Source organism: Canis lupus, chromosome 7, assembly GCF_048164855.1.
Source record: "Canis lupus baileyi chromosome 7, mCanLup2.hap1, whole genome shotgun sequence".
In the NCBI taxonomy this organism is placed as follows: domain Eukaryota; kingdom Metazoa; phylum Chordata; class Mammalia; order Carnivora; family Canidae; genus Canis; species Canis lupus.
Window position 1 is genome coordinate 14,141,159 of NC_132844.1, and position 18,435 is coordinate 14,159,593.

Consider the following 18,435-nt stretch of genomic DNA (forward strand, 5'->3'; position numbering starts at 1 on the left):
ATACATATATGTAGCCTTCAGGCACAGGGTATGTGATACTTGCTGAAGAGTAAAAGGTAAGATGAAGTATCAGCACCAAGTTCCTGCTAGTCTGGTAGGAAGAGAACAGGGACCCATGGCAGTGGTGTGGGGGAGAAGAATCCTTTACAGAGTGAAGAATAGAAATGGCTAAGTATAGAATCAGGGAGAGAATTTTCTGGAGAAGGTGAGCCATGGGTGCCAATTCAAAGCAAGGATTAATTGTAAGTTGGCAGAACCAAACATATTTTTATTATTCTGGGACCTAATGGAGATAAGGAAAAGTATACTAAATATAGACATCTTGGAAAAAAATAATACCAAACTAAGAGAAAAAAAAGAGCTGTGGTGGATAAACCAATGATTCTTTTATAGTTACATGTAAAATCCATTATGAGAAAAATAAATGTTTTGCTTGTACATTTTTGATATAAAAATTATTTTAGTTGCAAGTGATAACTCAGAGTGGCTTAAGCAAAGAAAAGAAAAGAAAAAAGAAAGGAAAGGAGAGGAAAGGAAAGGAAAGGAAAGGAAAGGAAAGGAAAGGAAAGGAAAGGAAAGGAAAGGAAAGGAAAGGAAAGGAAAAGAAAAGAAAAGGAAAGAAAAGGAAAAGAAGAAAAGAAAAGAAAAAAGAAAAGAAAGAAAAGAAAAAAGAAAAAAGAAAAGAAAAGAAAAAAGAAAAGAAGGAAAAATAATCTATTCACTTAACTAAACTTTGGTGTATCTAGATTTAGGGGCTCAGATGACTTGGTGCCTCTCTATCCTGGACTCTGCTTGTCTTTGTATTGTATTTTTTTCCCCTTAGGCAGGCTCTGTTCAGAAGGTGCTAAGATGGACCCCAGAAACTCCAGGCTAATCCAGTGAGTCTCAGCAAATCTGGTGGAGATTCCTAGGGTCACTTGGATTCACCTTTTTGAATCACAAGCCTGTGTCTGAATGCTGCCAGAGGGAAGAAACACGACAATGGGCTGTGCCTGGATGCAGAGACAGTGGTGTAATCTGCCCCAACCAGACTATGTGGTCTGAAGTTCTGGCAAAACATAACTGTTGACAGCAATAGTACGTTTTCTTTCTAGAACGCTCCCATATAATATCACATGCGAATACAATATAATGACGATTTATTGTGTGTGTATGTCCTTAAAATAGTTTAAAAACCCCTGAAGACTTCATGTGTGCTCTTCCTGGTGCCTGCATTGTCCCTTCTATCCTCATCTCCCTTGATGAACTAGTTACTGTCTACTCATCCTTTTTGTCTCAGCATGAACATCACTTTTTCAAGAAAGCTTTCCTTGACCTAACCAACAGGTCAGCGACTCTCTTAAATAGGCCTCCATACTTTGTTTTCGTGGGCTTACCATAAGACTTGTTAATTTTCCATTAACATTTACTTAATTTTTCATCTTCCAAATCACTCCATGAAGACAGAGAATGGCAACTATGCCATCTGCTGTTGATTTGGCAGTGGATAGCACAGTGCCTGGCAAAGTGGGTATAAAAATACTTGCTGAATGAATAAATAAATAAGTCAAATTAAGACTTAAAAATCTGGAGCATTTGGCTAAAATTTGGAATAAAATTTGCCAAACTTTCTCCTTTACATTTTGTTGTTGTTGTTAAAAGCCACATCTAACAACTGAGTGTACCAAGGTCTTGAAGATCTGCACTTGTGTTGAGAGTTACAGTAGTTTGCTTTTACTTAAAGATATTATACATCTTATAACTGATCATGCTCTTCTTATTTACTGGATTTCTAGGAAGATGAAGCGTCAAATTTACTGAATTTATTTAAATATTTTATCCTGTACTTTCCTAAACTTATCTCAAATCCCCTTCAAGCGCAAGTGGGACTTTCTGAAATCAAACTTAAAACAAGAACAGGTATTTTGTTTCCCACAGTTGTCTTTGTTAAACCCATGGCAAATACCTGAAAAGAGCTGGGAGTTAAAATGTTTTCTATGATCTCTTCCCACAATGGAGCATATTTCTGTTGGAGAAACTGTAAAGCTTATATAGGCTCTAATTACCACAAACAGAACTGAATTCATTTGTGGTGGATTATTCTCTATAGAAATCACTTCCTCTTTGCTTTCAGGATATTTTCTACTAGGAGATTTATCTCGTTGAGATTTGCACTGATCTGCCTCACACGGAAGTTTTGGGTGATGGTGAAGCCTTCAGGGATCTAAGAAGGGGGTTCTCCAAGAAAACTTTAACAGCAGTAGCTGGCTTGGTCTCCTCTCTTCTCTAGGGTGCCCCCTGTTGGCCACTCTGGAAAAGTGGCGTGCAAGGAGTGTCCCAGACATCTATAGACTGAAATTCCTCCCACTACAGGGTAATCTGATACCAGCGCACTTCATGGGGAGTTGAAGTCCCAAGCATATATTATCAAAATTATCAAGTATGCTTCTGGTAATCATCAGGTTTCTCTGAACCTTGATGTAGAAGAGGAGTAAGAGCAGGGAAAGTATGTTCCTCAAAGAGTCTAAGGATGGTGCTCTTCATGGAAGCATCATATTGAAACAATGTGCTTCTTGCTCTGGATTTATGGAGAAGGCTATACAAAAAGTTTACTAATTTTATTTTTGTACTATTTTGAAATTATAATATTAAATTAAGACAATACGTTTTTTTTTATTGGAGTTCAATTTGCCAACATATAGCATAACACCCAGTGTTCATCCCATCAAGTGCCCCCCTCAGTGCCCGTCACCCAGTCACCCCCACTCAAGACAATAAGTTTTATTGAAATCCCTTCTGCCTTGATTATTCAGCAAACCAATGTGTTTAGTTTTGTGAAGAATCAAATAGTTCTGCGCAGAATAGCTGGGTAGTAGTGTTTGGGGAAAAAAAGAGGTTTTCTTTTCTAGTCCTCTTTTTTTTTTTTTTTTTTTCTAGTCCTCAGGCCCATGGCCTGAAAGTTTAATAAATTTAAAAAGACTCCAACAAGACTTGACCTTAAATGATCTTTACAGTGTCTTTAAGAAACTATAAGTGAATAGAAACATATGGAATTCATTTTTAAGAACACAGATCTTTATTCCAATTAAGAGAAGGATATTTGAAGAAATACATTCTAGATTTCAACAAGTTTGAAAGAGCTGGAAGCAAGTCCAAGATGTTTGATGAACTAGTATCCCTTTCCCACTTTTGATTTTACCCAGTATGCTTTCTCTTGTCCTCCCCATCTAGTGCCCAAATTTTAAAGGAAAGAATGGGCAATATGATGGGGCAAGACCATGTCAAAATGATATTCAACCAATGGGATAAAACTAGTGAGACATTTGTAAAAAATCTTTGGCATTAGAAAGAGAAAAAAACAAATTAGAGAAACTGTTGGTAGTGGTCAAATAATGGGGTGGGATTTGAAGTGCTTGCCTGTTTCTTGGGTATGAGTCCATTAATTTACGTCTTGGTTCATTGAAGCCAAAGGACATCTTTTGTTGGTTAAATTCCTGGGAAGAGAAGATGGTAATTGGCTTTCTCTGTTGTTCGACTTTAGAGAAAATAGTTATGGAAGAAGCCTTATAGATGGGAGCCATACCAAAAAAATTTAAACCAGAGGTTAGGAATCATCTGAAAAAGAAAGACTCTTATTAAGGATAAGCTACTTACAGAATGCAGCAGACTATAATCCTTGCTACTTTATAAAAGATTGCATTGTTTATCCCCATCTGCCACAATTGCTGCTCCTAGTCCATTTACTAAATTGTCTGTATAATGTTGCCCTTTCCCTGGATGTTTTCTTATTTCAGAAGATGTAAAGAAATACTGGAATTAGGCAAAAATTCTAATAACAACTCGGGAATTTTAGGACTGGAGTTTAAAGTCACTAACTCTGGGTAATGAACATGGGGTAGTAGAAGGGGAAGTGAGTGGGGCGATGGGGTGACTGGGTGATGGGCACTGAGGGGGGCACTTGATGGGATAAGCATTGGGTGTTATACTATATGTTGGTAAATCAAATTCCAATAAAAATATACATATAAAAGAAAAGGAAAGAAAGAAAGAAAGAGAGAGAGAGAGAGAGAAAGAAAGAAAAGAAAGAAAGAAGAAAGAAAGAAAGAAAGAAAGAAAGAAAGAAAGAAAGAAAAGAAAGAAAGTCACTATAATGATCATCAATAGCTGCAGCAATATTTCTCCACCAGAGTTCTAAGGTCCCGCCTGAAAATTGGACATCAGGGGCACCTAGGTGGCTCAGTGGTTGAGCGTTTGCCTTTGGCTCAGGTCTAATCCCGGGGTCTTGGGATCTAGTTCCCTATGGGGAGCCTGCGTCTCCCCCTGCCTTATCTCTGCCTCTCTCTCTCTGTGTCTCTGTGTGTCTCATGAATAAATAGATGGCATCTTAAAAAAGAAAAGAAAAAAGAAAACTGGACGTCAGGTAAATTTGGTGGTTGTAGCAGACATACCATAGGTGACCTCCAGTGAGTGATGCCTTTGTATAATCCCCCACCACCGCCCTGAAGTGCAGAGGGAACTTGTTACTTCTTACCGGTGGTAAAAGTTATTCATGGATGTCACTCACAGCAGACTGGAGTGAGAGACATTCTCCTGCTGGCCCAGCAGCAGTAAGGTGCCAAGTTGTGTGAGGACATGTGAGAGGGTCACGTGACAGGAACTGTAAGTGGTCTCTAGGATCTGAGGGAACTCTCTCATCAAAAACTGGTAAGAAGCTGAGGCCTTCAATCACAGTGCAAGGAAATGAATTTCCAACTATCTGAATGACCTTCAAGGTCGATTCTTCCCAAGTTGACCTCCAGATGAGAACCTCATAGCCCAACAGACACCCTGATTGTAACCTTGTGAGTTGCTGCATAGAGGACCCAATTAAGCTCGGGAATCCTGCTGATAGCAACTGTGAGTTGGTTAAGTGTGTGTTGTTTTAAGCCACTATGTTGATGGCAATTTGTTATGCAGCATAGAGATCCAATTTAGTGGTTGACTTGCTCCAGCTCCTCCCAGGATAGGCTGTTTTACCATCATCTCTCCCTTAATGGTCTCCAAAGATCTTACCACCTTCATGGAAATGTGAAAAAGCAGAGAGGTGGCAAAATGGAAATTAATGTCTCAGTGAATTAGCTTGCCACAAATAGAAGTAATACTGTTAGTAGTATTTTCTTGAAAGTGGAAAAAACATCTAATGAGAGAAATTCCTTAAGAAGCTGTGAATAACTAAGTTATATTGACTTTAAGTAATAAAGTTTGAGAGAAATGCAGGAAGTCAGTTACCTGAAAAATTAAACTAAGACTTGGAAAGGCAGAAAGTTTTAATAACCTTTTTGGAAAATCAATATATACTCTGTGTGGGGAAATTATAAGCCCAGTTAAATATTCTAACACCAAGGCTATGGCGGTTCTCGGTGATGAGGACTTATTTTTCTTTCATAAACCACCTTCTTTATAGTCTATTCACAGAATAATATTTATTCCATGGGTATTCATAGTGCATAGTTGCCTGCCAATTACATGTTAAAACCTATTGAGTTTGACTTCAGTTCCCTTGAAGTCAGCTTTCTGTATTCTTGCTTTTAACCAACCTTCAAAGCCTCTTTGCATTCTCTCTGCCCTTCTTACCAAAGTCAGCTGTGATAAGGTTTTCTGTAGCAACCATCCAGGTCCGAAAGCCAATGCTTTCTATGTCTCAGAACAATTTGCACTTCAAGTTTTCTGTCATTCATTCATTTATTCATCCATCTGACAATTTTTATTGAATAATTTTTACATGACAATCAATATATTAGATGCTGGAAACACATGATAGTGAGCAAAACAGACTTTTTATCTCTCTTCTTGTTTTGTTTACCATCTAGTGATGAATAAGGACATGAATCAAATAATCTTAGAAATTCTAGCCATCGACCAGCATGGGTTAGTGTATTTTGAGGATAACCTTGTCTACATCACTGATACTGTAACATCTCTCAGCCCAGAAAGACCTACCCTTACTCCAGAGAGACCTGTTTTTTGGGACGCCTGGGTGGCTCAGCGGTTGAGCGTCTGCCTTCGGCTCATGGCATGATCCCGGGATCTGGGATCGAGTCCCATATCGGGCTCCTTGCTGGAAGCCGGCCTCTCTCTCTCTCTCTCTCCCTTTCTGTGTGTGTGTGTGTGTGTGTCTCAAGAATGAATAAATAAAATGTTTGTTTTTTTTTAAACAGAGACCTATTTTTGAAAGATACACATACAGTGCATGACTCTATGATTAGTAGAGGCTTGAAAAGAGCTTCTTCTAATATATAGAGGAATATGGCAGATACATTCTGAGCATTTCAGAAATATCAATAGTGAAAACATGCTCCACTTCAAGGAGGAGGCATTGGGTGGCAGAAAAGGGGGAGCTAGCTTGGTAGCTCCTTGCACACTGCAGTGGAGAAGGATTGAAGGATGGAATAGAGTGAACAGCAACCCCTTTGGCATCAAGAGGAGCCCAAACACCCCATGGAAAGGAACTTCTTAGGTTAGGCTACGTTGCTCACTGCCAGTGTTATGTGAAATCAGTTTTGAAAAGAGTAAGGAAACCTGACAATGACCCTGAGCTCTGGGCACAGTGGTGATAGAAGGAAAGGAAGAAGGGGAATGAAAATATCAATATCTATAGCTTATCTCCTGAGTCTAAGATGTGAACGGGAATTATTGAGGGGGTGAGAGGCTGACATACCCTTTATTTCTCTTTATACTTTATTCTCCTTTAAAATCTTTCCATTTTCATTCTCACTTCCTCATGAATACCTGTATTTTTATCACTAGATATTTTTTGCTCACTTTTGTTTCTAATTCCTCCTTCAAATATCTCATTCATATACCTTGGGGTAGTCTGTTAACAAAATGAAATTAGTAGGTTACTGAATAATAACCTGCTGTACCCAGGGTGCTTTGGTGTGTAATAAGTATAGGGAACACTGGAGATACTGTTCTGACCATGTTTTTAAAATAATATATATAAGAAGTAAAAGTGAGAGCAGCCCTGGAGGCTCAGCAGTTTAGCGCCACCTTCAATCCAGGGTGTGATCCTGGAAACCTAGGATCAAGTCCCACATCGGGCTCCCTGCATGAAGCCTGCTTCTCCCTCTGCCTGTGTCTCTGCCTCTATCTCTCTTTCTGTGTCTCTTGTAAATAAATAAATAAAATCTTAAAAAAAAAAAAAGAAGTGAAAGTGAGATCCATCACCCCACCCATAAGTCATTCTCTGCCTTATATTCTTGTATGTTTGATCCTTTGTCCATCTTGCATTTTTATGCCATTGAAAAAGAACACATCAACATTTAATACACAGAAACTGGAAGTTAGTAACATTTATTGAATATTTGCCATGCAAAAGGTGATATGCACATTTCTCATAGGTAAGGATAATTACTGAGAGGTTTTAGCTTCAGAGTTGTAGAGGAAAATTCTCAGAGAAAAAGTGACCTATTTTTTAATGTTCAAATGATACCTGTGACTATAAAAATGTTGAGATAGAAAGATATTTTATATTTCAAGGTGATCCCTTTTATTTATTTTATATATTTATTTTTTATTTTTTAAAGATTTTATTTTATTTATTCATGAGAGACACACACACACAGAGAGAGAGAGAGAGAGGCAGAGACACAGGCAGAGGAAGAAGCAGGCTCCATGCAGGGAGCCTAATGTGGGACTCGATTCCGGGTCTCCAGGATCACACCCCGGGCTGAAGGAGGCACCAAACTGCTAAGCCACCGGGGCTGCCCAAGGTGGTCCCTTTTAAAGTCCATTGGAATCTCAAAACTGAGAACACAGTCATTTTTTTTTGATTTTTAAAAAAATTTTTTACAGTCATATTTTTTTAACCTATAACCTTGATTCAGCAAACCAGTGTTTATATGCCTGCAATAAGAAAGTGACAGAAATTGGCTCTGCGGTGGTAAGCTGCAGAGGCACCATCTCTCCTCCCTTGGACATCACAATCCACTGGAGCTGGTAGGATCTTTGTACAGATAAGCAAATTGTGCGGCAAAATGGCATAAATGCTACAATAAAAGCACGAACTGAGTGCCCTGGAGGTTCTAACAAAGGAGAACTTCCTTCTGGTTTCAGTGTCTGAACAGAGGAAGAGCCTAGTCTTGAAAAGCAAGTAGGCAGAGATGGTGTGTGTGAGGAAGTTGTATGCAGGGAACCAACCAGCATCCATGGAGGATGTGAGTGTGGGCCTGTCTGAGGAAAGAAGAACGTGCCAAGGTGACCTCAGCCTCTGTGAGATGCTGGGGCCAGGTCACCGAAGGCCTTGAATGCCACAGTACAGAGTTTGAGTTTTGTTCGACTTATCATAGGTAAAGGTCATTGGAGGAGTGGCGGGATGAGAGATATGACTTGGACAGATAGATGTGGAAACCACATGGATTAATGCAGCAGGGAAGGGACTGAGGACAGGGGGCCAGTTAGGAGACAACAACAGGAGTTGGGGAAAGAGTTGACGTAGTGGCAGGAATGATGGAGAGGGTGGATATAAGACATGTGGGAAGAGAGATCCATGGGGTTTGGTGCCTGTGGAGATTGAGGAAGCATTCTGAAGGAGTTGAAGGTGGTTAGGAAGTATACCTGTGGGGAAAGGGGATTTTCGTCTCAGTGAATAAAATAATTGGTTTTTACTGTTTTTATGAGGAAAATATCTATATTTTATTATGATTAAAAAAGAGATAGGATAACATTGTATTCCCAATGTTTCACTTACAGAGAGAAGCACCAAACCAGAATCGCACAGCAAGCACTGTGACATCATGATGTGTTTACTTAAGAGCTGCCAAGAAATCAAGCAGAACTGCAGTGTTTCTGGACACCTCCACGAACCAGCAAGCTCCTCACCATTCTTTAGATCTCATTTTCAAGGGCTCATCCTCAGAGACTGCCTCACCCATGGGGACATGGCTGTTCTTGAGCTGGACCTTCATAACTGCACCCACAGCTTCTTTTACAAAACTTGTCACACTTTGTATTAGATATACATGCACTTATATACTTATTATCTAACTTTCCACTGAAGCTTTAGAGAAAGAACTTTAATTTTACTCCAATATATGTTCACGATGTAACACGCACTGACACATAGTAGGACAAATAAACACTAAGTAGATGTGGTCGCCCTGACCAAGGACATTTTTTGCAGCTCCAGTAAAAATGGAGACCATGGAAAATCAGGCGCATATTTTCAAGATCACCTAGAGAGGGAATGTGAAAGGAAATATTTTTTTCTGACATCTGCTCTCTTTTGACTTAATTGCATGTAGAGTGTTAATTTATCAATTAAATTAAATTATTCTAGTGGGTGAATGATCTCTCCCTCTTCTTCCTTCCCTTCCTTTCAAAGAGAGTAGGGGAACAATGACATCACTTGATGTCAGCTTTCACAAAGATTGGGGCAATCAGAGTCCCTTAGCTGTGGGCAGAAGACCCGAGAGGAGCTGCAGAGCCATGGAAAGAGGCTGCAGCCCACATGCACACTCAGGATCGCCTGATGACCAGATGCATTCATAAATATGTACTGATAAGCTGCAAATACAAGCAGATGTTGTTGTGCTTAATAAATTGAAGCACATAGAAGATATCTTCTCAGTCAAGAGGTATCTCAAAAGATTGTCCCAGACACTACATCATACCACTCAGGGTGAATATTAACTCTGCAACTTTGGGCAGTTATGTAAAATTCAGCTTTATGGGATAATGCCAAATTGTTCTCCAAGGTGACTGCACCTGCTTATCTTCCACCAGAAAGGAAATCTCATCCTCTTTGCTCCACCTATATTAATCACTTAAATTTTTACTAAATCTGTGGGTGAAAAATAGTATGCTATTTTGGCTTGAATTCTAGTGAAGTAATATATTTTTACTACATTTTAATATATATTTTAATATATTCTGTGTATTTATTAGATATCTAAATTTTCTCACCTGTCAAATGCTTGATCACGACTTGGGCTCATTTTTTATGAGTTATCTGTTTATTACTGATTTGTATGAGTTATTTTTTAAAAATATATTTTCAGAATATATCTTTCTCTCTCCTGCCTGGTTGTATGCATTGCCAACCTTTGCCCAGTTTGTTACTTGATTCCCCCACCCACCCACCCGCTCTATTTGTGGTGTCTTGATGAAAAAAAAGCTGTTAATTTTTTCTTGGCCAAACTCATCAATCTTTTTCCTTTATGGTTTGAACATTTTGAGTCTTGAGAAATCCTTTCTTTGTATATTCTCCTTTTTCCCCCACCTAAAAGTTTTTAAAAGTTGCCTTCTACATTTAACTTTTAATAATTCTAAAAGCATAAGTTTTGTTCATCAACTGTACCTTTACGCTTTTGCAGCAAATACCCTAGAGTTCCCAAATGCCATCAGTTAGGGAACGTTGTAACGTGTCTGCTCAGATATGGCAATTGTACACATCAGAATTACTAACTTTCATCCTGCGATAGACTTGCAAAACCAGTCCCCAAATGCAACAGTGTGACTTTTTGGAAAGCACTAACTCTGCTAATATTTCAGATATTTTTAAAGTTGAATGCAAATTTTGGATTTCAAACTATGCTCTCAAAGGTTCTGTCTTTGCAGTCCCTAAGTCACTAACCTTATCTTCTTCTCTTAACTGGAAAAAAAAAGCTTTATCATGACATGAGATAAAGGTGCTGGCTAGAGGCAACATTGCAAGAAACATCATTTGGAAATGTTGGATATCAGTAATAGTCACCAATGTTGTTGGTGAGCAGCAAGCTTCTGTTCCAACACTGTTTAAAAGATTTTACTTTTAGGCTGTTATTAGTGACTTTGAATATTTTAACAACTCCAATTTCGGGGGAGGGTGTCTTATTTTATGTATTACAAATCTCTCCTTATATTAAGTAAGAAGAATGTGTTCATAGAAGTTATCTGGAATTTTATGTATTTCTTCTCCCTGAAATGCCTAGTTCCTAAGAAATTCTTTTTTTTTTCCGCTTAAGAAATTCTTAATCCTTTCCCCCTCAAGGACTTTAGAGAAATGTGGGAGGCATGTCTAGTCTCAATGGAAAGCTATGGAAAATAGCTTTACCTTTTTTTCCAATATAATTTTTCTGTAAGAACAGTTAAATACATGATTTGTTTCCTTGTCACTTCCTTGGGGAATAAAAGAACATACAAATCACACTGACAGATATTAGTGTCTTTTGGATTAAATGGAAGTCAAATTATTGTAATCATGCATTGGTTTTGGACTCCCATTTTGTATCTGTGTAAAATTAAGTGATACAGTTTCATTACATCAGAAACCTGCTCCTATGAAGATCTAGCACGATGTCATCTGGAATTAATGACTCGATTTCCAGAAGTGGATTTAAGCTACACTGGATGTGAAAGCAATTTGAGAGAGTGCCTTTGTTATTTTCTTGGGCATTTAGAAATATGGGTTCGAGATAGGAATATAGCCTGGTTGAATCAATACAGGATAGTAAATATTTAAGTGTGTCAGAATAAAAGGAGGTAATGTAGTTAAGTTTAATCCTGGGTAATAACCATCCAGGCCAATGGCCTGCTTTTGAACTGAGAACACACCTGCTTCTCTTTGCATCCTCTGCCAGAATGTGTGTAACACTTCGAGCTGGGATTTCAAGGACAGTCAATACAGATTACTACAGAATCTCATTTACATGACACCCTGGGTGTTCTGAGAAGAACCTGGGAAACCTATGTAGTAGTTTATAGACCAACAAGACTTCCATATTAGGCTTTGCCTTGGCTCTGGGCACGATGTGGGCCCCTATTGCATAATCCCTCTTGATGGAGAGGTACCTCTTGCAACGAAAGTCAAATGCATTATTTTGGCTAGTCAGTCTTCCCAGCTGCCACATGTCTTATTTTATGTCAAGTAGGCAGCTGCTTACAGCTGCCTGGAGACGGTTTTATCCATTATAGTCTCTTGGTGAGGGCTTGTGCTTCTCGAAATTTAGACCATGGGTGGTAGGTGTCTCCACAATGACAATGATGAGAGAACCCAAGCAGCTTTGGGGCTTTAAGAGGACTTCCCTGACTGCAGAGGGATTCTAAAGCGACGGGTTCCAATCTTGACCCCAGATATTGTGCTTTGTGGACTAATTATTCATCTTCTTCTGAACTTTGTATTTCCTTTCCATACCAATCTTGGTCATCCTGCCCCTACCTCAAAAAATGGATAGGAATGTTGGTACAGGGGGAATAACACAAGATGGTCTTTTAGGGTGATTCTCTGCAAACTGCTAGTATTTTAGCACTATTAAAAGAGTTTGAAATCTTAAAAGATCTTGTTACAGCTTTTGCTGCAAAATTGTGCAGTAGCTCTGGTGACAGACTGGGACCATGGGTTGGAAGATGTTTTGTGGTTGACAGACAAACAGGAGAGAGAAGGAGCAAGCCAAGCGGCTCTGGATGCTTACACTTGGACTGATATGTGCAAGAGAAATTTCTATGTCATTTGAGTCCTGCTGTGGGTGCATGTGTGTGTTGCATTTATTAGAGAATCACATCAGACCTACATGTTAATTCATTTTTATACTTCCTTTCCCTTACGAGGAATCTGTATGTATTCATTTTTAGGAGTGTTTGGTAAAAAAAAAATGCAGAGACATTGATTGGTCATAAAAATTTAGAATAGAGCACATAATTGATCTACTAATAGATACATTTCCTTTACATCCATTAATGTACATGCCATCTTCTGCTCGGATACTGTCAACACACTGCTTGGGTGACATTACATTCCATAGATGGACAACATGAAGTAAAGTTAGATACAGAAAAGACACATTCTACTCTTCATGCACATATTTACTTTTCCAGCTTTACTGATTTCTTTCTTCTTTTGAATTTACCTCTGTCTCTTTGTAATCCCCTTTGCTGGTCCTCGTTTGTAGGTACATCGCAGAATCTACACCCCTTTCCATGGAATATATGAAGTAAGGCCATCTTATTAATCCCTTAGTAAGAAAGGATTGAAGACCAACCACATGCCAGGCTCCATTCTATGCTCACATGAACAGCCACATCCGATCACTATACTCTTATTAGATAATTCCTATTAATGCCCTCACTAGTTGAACCTTAGATTAATTAGGTGACTTCCCCATGACCACAAACCTGGTTAAGAGGCTAAGTCAGGATTTGAACTCAGGTTTATGCCAGAGCCCACGCTGTTACCATTTCTTTCACCTTCTTTTTCTTCTTCTTCTTTTTTTTTTTTATCCTCTCTCAGGTATCAATATCTCCTGTCAGTGGTTACCCAGGTGATCAGCGGTCTTCAAGTAATTAGCAAGGTCTTTATCACTTTTTCCTGTCCTTTCTCTGTCACCCATGGTCATTATTAGTTGTCTGACTTGAGGCCCTTCTCCAGCAGGTTGTGGATGAACAGTGTTGAGCAGGAAAGAGCCAAGCACACGCCTCCTACTGTGTATAAAATCAAGCCATTAGTCAGCTGTCTTTGGGCTCTATTCTCTGCCTCCCTCACTGAGTGAGACTTTGTCAAATGTTTTGCTGATTCAGAAATGAGTTTTCTTTTTCCTTTGTCATCAGGGGAACTATATTACATTTTAGAACTAGTTCTAGATATTACTTTCCTCTAACCTATTACACATGGTTTAGCATGCCCACTTTAAGAGGAAGTCCTTGGGTCTGTTCATGGTTTTAAGGAGGAAAACGTTTTGGAAATTGTGATGATGTGTTAAACCTAGAAATGACAACAGATAGCAAACTCTAGAAAATGAACAATTATTCTAAGCAGCTTTAGTATTTGGAATAATAATCATGTGCTTGAATATTTTTGTGTGTTCTTTCCCCATTCCATTTATTATAAACTCATAGGCAGTGCACTATATCCACATATTTAGAAGCTTTCATCAGAATATGTTGACGGTGTAACTGAGAAAAGCATATCTGACTTGACTCACAAGCTGACTATTCCCATATTATGGATGATGCTCATTCTTGGATTAAATTTCTGTTTCTGCTCTATATCACTGTAACTACATTTCAATTTCAATTCAGAAAGAACAAAGAATGTTAGTCAACCCTGCGAAAGGTTTAAATGTCATGTGGGCCAAATCAGTTTGAAATCAACCAGGGGAACTAAAATATTCATTGTTTTACTATTTTTTAAATCAGACTTTGCATTTTGTACAAACTCTAGAATTAAAAAATAAAATTTGATTCTTGGTCTCACTGATTATATACTGAGCGTACCTTAGGCAGGGAAACATGCTGAATATCATGGCATTTACTATATTAGGTTGAAATGCAGTTTTCCATCATGTGACCTACTACAAAAGGAAAGGAGAAAGAGAAAGAGAGAGAAAGAGAAAGAGAAAGAGAAAGAGAAAGAGAAAGAGAAAGAAAGAGAAAGAGAAAGAGAGGTACAGGGAAGAGAGGAGGAGTGCTGGATGAGTCACTCAATCCTCCTCCAGCTTATATAGAGTTCCCACTCATGTTTAGAACTAAGACTTTAGAATTTCTGGAAGGGAAATAAATGGCACCAAATACTGGTGCAGACACTCCCAGTTTTCTCATCAGCACCTGATGTTTGGGCCATTCATGGCTTAGAAAAGTTTTTTTCTTCACTGTGTTTCTGATAGGTAGACAAAATTGTTCTAAGGAAATGTCTCTGGGGCATTTTTGTTGAAAAACACCTTGTACAGAAACATTCAAAAGTTGGTCCTGGTTTAAACCAAGTGTTTTCTTTCCATCTAGATTTCTCAAAGTCTTTTATGGGCTAGTGTGCATTGAGAATCTGAGAGGTAACGGTAGGGAGAAGAAATAGCTTCAGCAGCTTTCCAAACTTGTTTGACCACAGAATTCTTTTTTTTTTTTTTCCCTACTGAATGCCATCCAGATATTCGTATTACATGGCATACACTTTCTAAAATGCTCTTCTGAAGACTTGTTGGATAGTTGCAAGGTTAACATCAAAATACAGTGAAGTTATTTTCAAGTTGGGAGTTCAAAATAGGATTAGGACTCACATTAATAATGACATAGCTCTTAATCCTTCCTGAATGTTTTATAAATAATGCTAGAAACTCTGAATCTCAGCTAAAGTTCCTGATGGCTTACGATTTTATTACTGTAGCATCCACTAATAACATTTTGAAAGTCCTTTTGCTAACAAGAAAATCTAAGTTTGGTGACAAGCCATAAACCTTCCTTCCCTTTCTGGTCTTCCATATATTTTCTACCCTCTGAAATCCTTTTTGTTTCTACTGGGTTTTTAAAAGTAATGTGTCAGGTTCTAATACTCCTGCTGGTTTAAGGAAAAATGCTCTCACTAATAAATTATAATGAATTGTCAGTCTCAACAGGCCTGTGACCTTCAGGCGGTGGGGGGTTTGAGGCTAAACTGCACTTCCCTGTCTTCTTGTTGGAGCCACTTTTCTTGTTCTAGTCTTTCCCTCTTAATTTATGGGTGGGCTGCCCACAGGACAACTCACCTGCAAAAATAGTTCATGCTGTGGTGTTTATTATACTAAGTAGGTTTCATGCTGGCTGAGAGTTTGTACAAGGGGATGGAGTTGCTGTCAAGATCTTCCATCATCTGAGCTGAGCTGGCACTCAAAATCTCTCATATTTCAGCAGATTAAATTCAGTGGGGTGGGAGGGGGATGGACCAGAGTGAGATGGGGCACGGCAGTGTGAAGTCTACTTATGTGTCTTGTTCCAGAACCTCAGTAAATCTGGCCTTAGTAAAATGTATCAGTAGGATAGCACAACAGAAATAGTAAAATGGTGCTCTGTTAGCACAAGGTAATGAAAATTCTCTGTAGTCTATGTGAAGGAATGCTAAAATAAGTAGCTTTAAGTTGATTTTTTTCAGTGAGATGAGTGAAATACTTACTGGATATATTTTCTTTATTCTCCATTTTGAAGCTTTCCTGGCTTATTAAATTAATATGGACTCCTTACAGAGAACTTGAAAAGAATCAACTCCCCCCAAAAGAGAAAAAAGAAAGCTACCATCCTCTCTCAGGGACAGTTAGACAGTTATTCTTTTTTTTTTTTTTTCTAATGTGACAACAGCATTTCTTTCTTTCTTTCTTTTTTTTTTTTTTTACACAGGCAGAGGGAGAAGCAGGCTCCATGCCGGGAGCCCGATGCGGGACTCGATCCCGGGACTCCAGGATCACACCCCGGACCAAAGGCAGGTGCCAAACCGCTGAGCCACCCAGAGATCCCCTGGGACAGTTATTCTTAACACTACAGTTTTCCGTCCCTCCCCAAGTGGGTCTTCTAGGCATATTTGCCATAATTGTCGCAACAGAATACATAAATTCTGTGTCTTTTTTTCACTTAACATTATATCGTAAGCATTTCTCATGTTACTAAACACACTTTGCAAAATGTACATAATTTCTAATGCTGATCAGTGTTTTATAGCATGCATGCATTAAGTCATTCTCCTCCAGTGGAAGAGCCTTAATATTATGCTTAGTCATGAATGGGAGTCATGAATGGGATTTTATTTTTGTTTTTCTTTCTTTTCTCCTCCCTCCTTCCTTTCTTTTCTATCTTCCTTTTTCTTTCCCTCCTTCCCTCCCTTTCTTTCTTTTAATTTTTTTCAAATACTGAAAAATCAAGTTCTTCCTGGAACTCAGGGCCTTTGCACTGCCATCTCCTCTTCTTGCAGGACTCTTCTACCAAATTTACAGAGACAGGCCCCATGGAAAGCTCTGGAGGAATGATGATGGAATCATTCATTCCCTGTTGGTCCTGGTCCTCCTGGAATAAGAGCTCCTTGTCTGTCTTATTCAACACTAAATCTCTAGTCCCTCTAATGGGCCTGGGACATTGTAGGTAATTGGTAAGTATCTCTTGAATGAATTAATAATATCAAACCTTTAAGTTATTTCTCTTGACCTTTTTTTTTGCCTTTTATTAATAATATTATGAAAAAATTGTGCTTAAATTTTTATCTGCATTTTGAATTATCTCCTTGAAATTGATTATTAGAATGAAAACTTACAGAACAAAGTGCCAGAACATCCCAATATTCTTAATGCATACCAATTAGCTTTCATTAAAGGTTGTACTGTTTATATCAGCCACGAAGGAGTGTGCTTGTCTAACCTTAACCTCAATTACAATTCTCACTGCAACCAGGGTTGGCTCATTTTTTTAAAAAAATTATTTTTTTATTCATGAGAGACACACAGAGAGAGGCAGAGACATAGGCCGAGGGAGAAGCAGGCTCCTCACTGGGAGCTCGATGTGGGACTCCATCCCAGGACCCCGGAATCACAACTTGAGCCAAAGGCAGATGCTCAACCGCTGAACCACCCAGGCTCATTTTTAAACCAAATGCCACAAAAATCAGGATCATGCAGTTTTAATCTATTTGTTTACTGTAAGTTGACTTCTTTCATCATCTGTGTTTCTTCCCTTGTGCATTATCTAAGTTCTTTACCCACTTGTCCCTTGGGTGTCTTTATTTTTCCTTATCAGTTTACAGGGAGTTTTGTAAGCCAAAATGTTAGTCTTTTTTCTTTTTTATTTAAATTTTTAGTTTACTTTAACATTTTAAGACTCATTTATAAATCAAATTGATCCATCTATTTTTCTGTAGTTTGCTCCATAGTATTTAATCCTAGACAATCCCACCCTATTCCAAGATCAGATACTCATCTGTCTTATAACTTTTCTATGGTTTGGCTCTTTTTAAAAAGCTATTAATTAGTTAATTTGTCTGAATTTATGTTTATATATAATGTGAGGTGAGGACCCAAATAGAACATTTTTTTCAGATGGCATATCACTGTCCTTGTCTTTCCTTTTTTTTTTTTTTTAAAGATTTTATTTATTTATTCATGATAGTCACAGAGAGAGAGAGAGAGAGAGGCAGAGACACAGGCAGAGGGAGAAGCAGGCTCCATGCAGGGAGCCCGACGCGGGATTCGATCCGGGTCTCCAGGATCGCGCCCTGGGCCAAAGGCAAGCGCTAAACCGCTGCACCACCCAGGGATCCCTGTCCTTGTCTTTCCAACTGAGTCATTGTACCTCTTTAACTTGAAATATTTTAAAGTGAGATATACAAATTTAACTATTATTATAACTGAAATTAAAATAATGTAAATGTTTCCATAACTTTTAGAAAATATGTGATTTCATCCTCCTAAAACATGAACAAATTTATTTTGGTGTTTTACTGACTGCTAATTTGCCTGTTTAGCATGTCTTGAAATATCAGTAAAGGCCTGCAAAATCTTTTTAAATTAAACAAATTTTAACATCAAAATTAACAACACTTTGGTATACGGAAAGATCTTAAAGTTATAAAGCAAAATAAGACCAAAAGAACGTACAGTAATGTATAATACAGATTTAATACCCAAAATACATTAAGTACTTTTATGAATCAATGAGATAGACAATCGAACAGGAAAAACAGGCCAAAATTAAGAATAGGCAATTCATAGAAGAACAAAT

The 18,435-nt window shown here is 38.3% G+C and overlaps 1 long non-coding RNA gene across 1 annotated transcript in view; it reads left to right on the forward strand.

Moving 5' to 3' along the window:
* The window catches only part of LOC140636231 (uncharacterized), a 31,121-nt gene extending 21,463 nt beyond the window's left edge, over positions 1–9,658 (forward strand). The window contains exon 3 of the long non-coding RNA XR_012033531.1: positions 8,710–9,658. This is a non-coding gene — a long non-coding RNA (uncharacterized lncRNA). The remainder of the gene's footprint in view (positions 1–8,709) is intronic.
* The last annotated feature ends 8,777 nt before the right edge of the window (positions 9,659–18,435 follow it).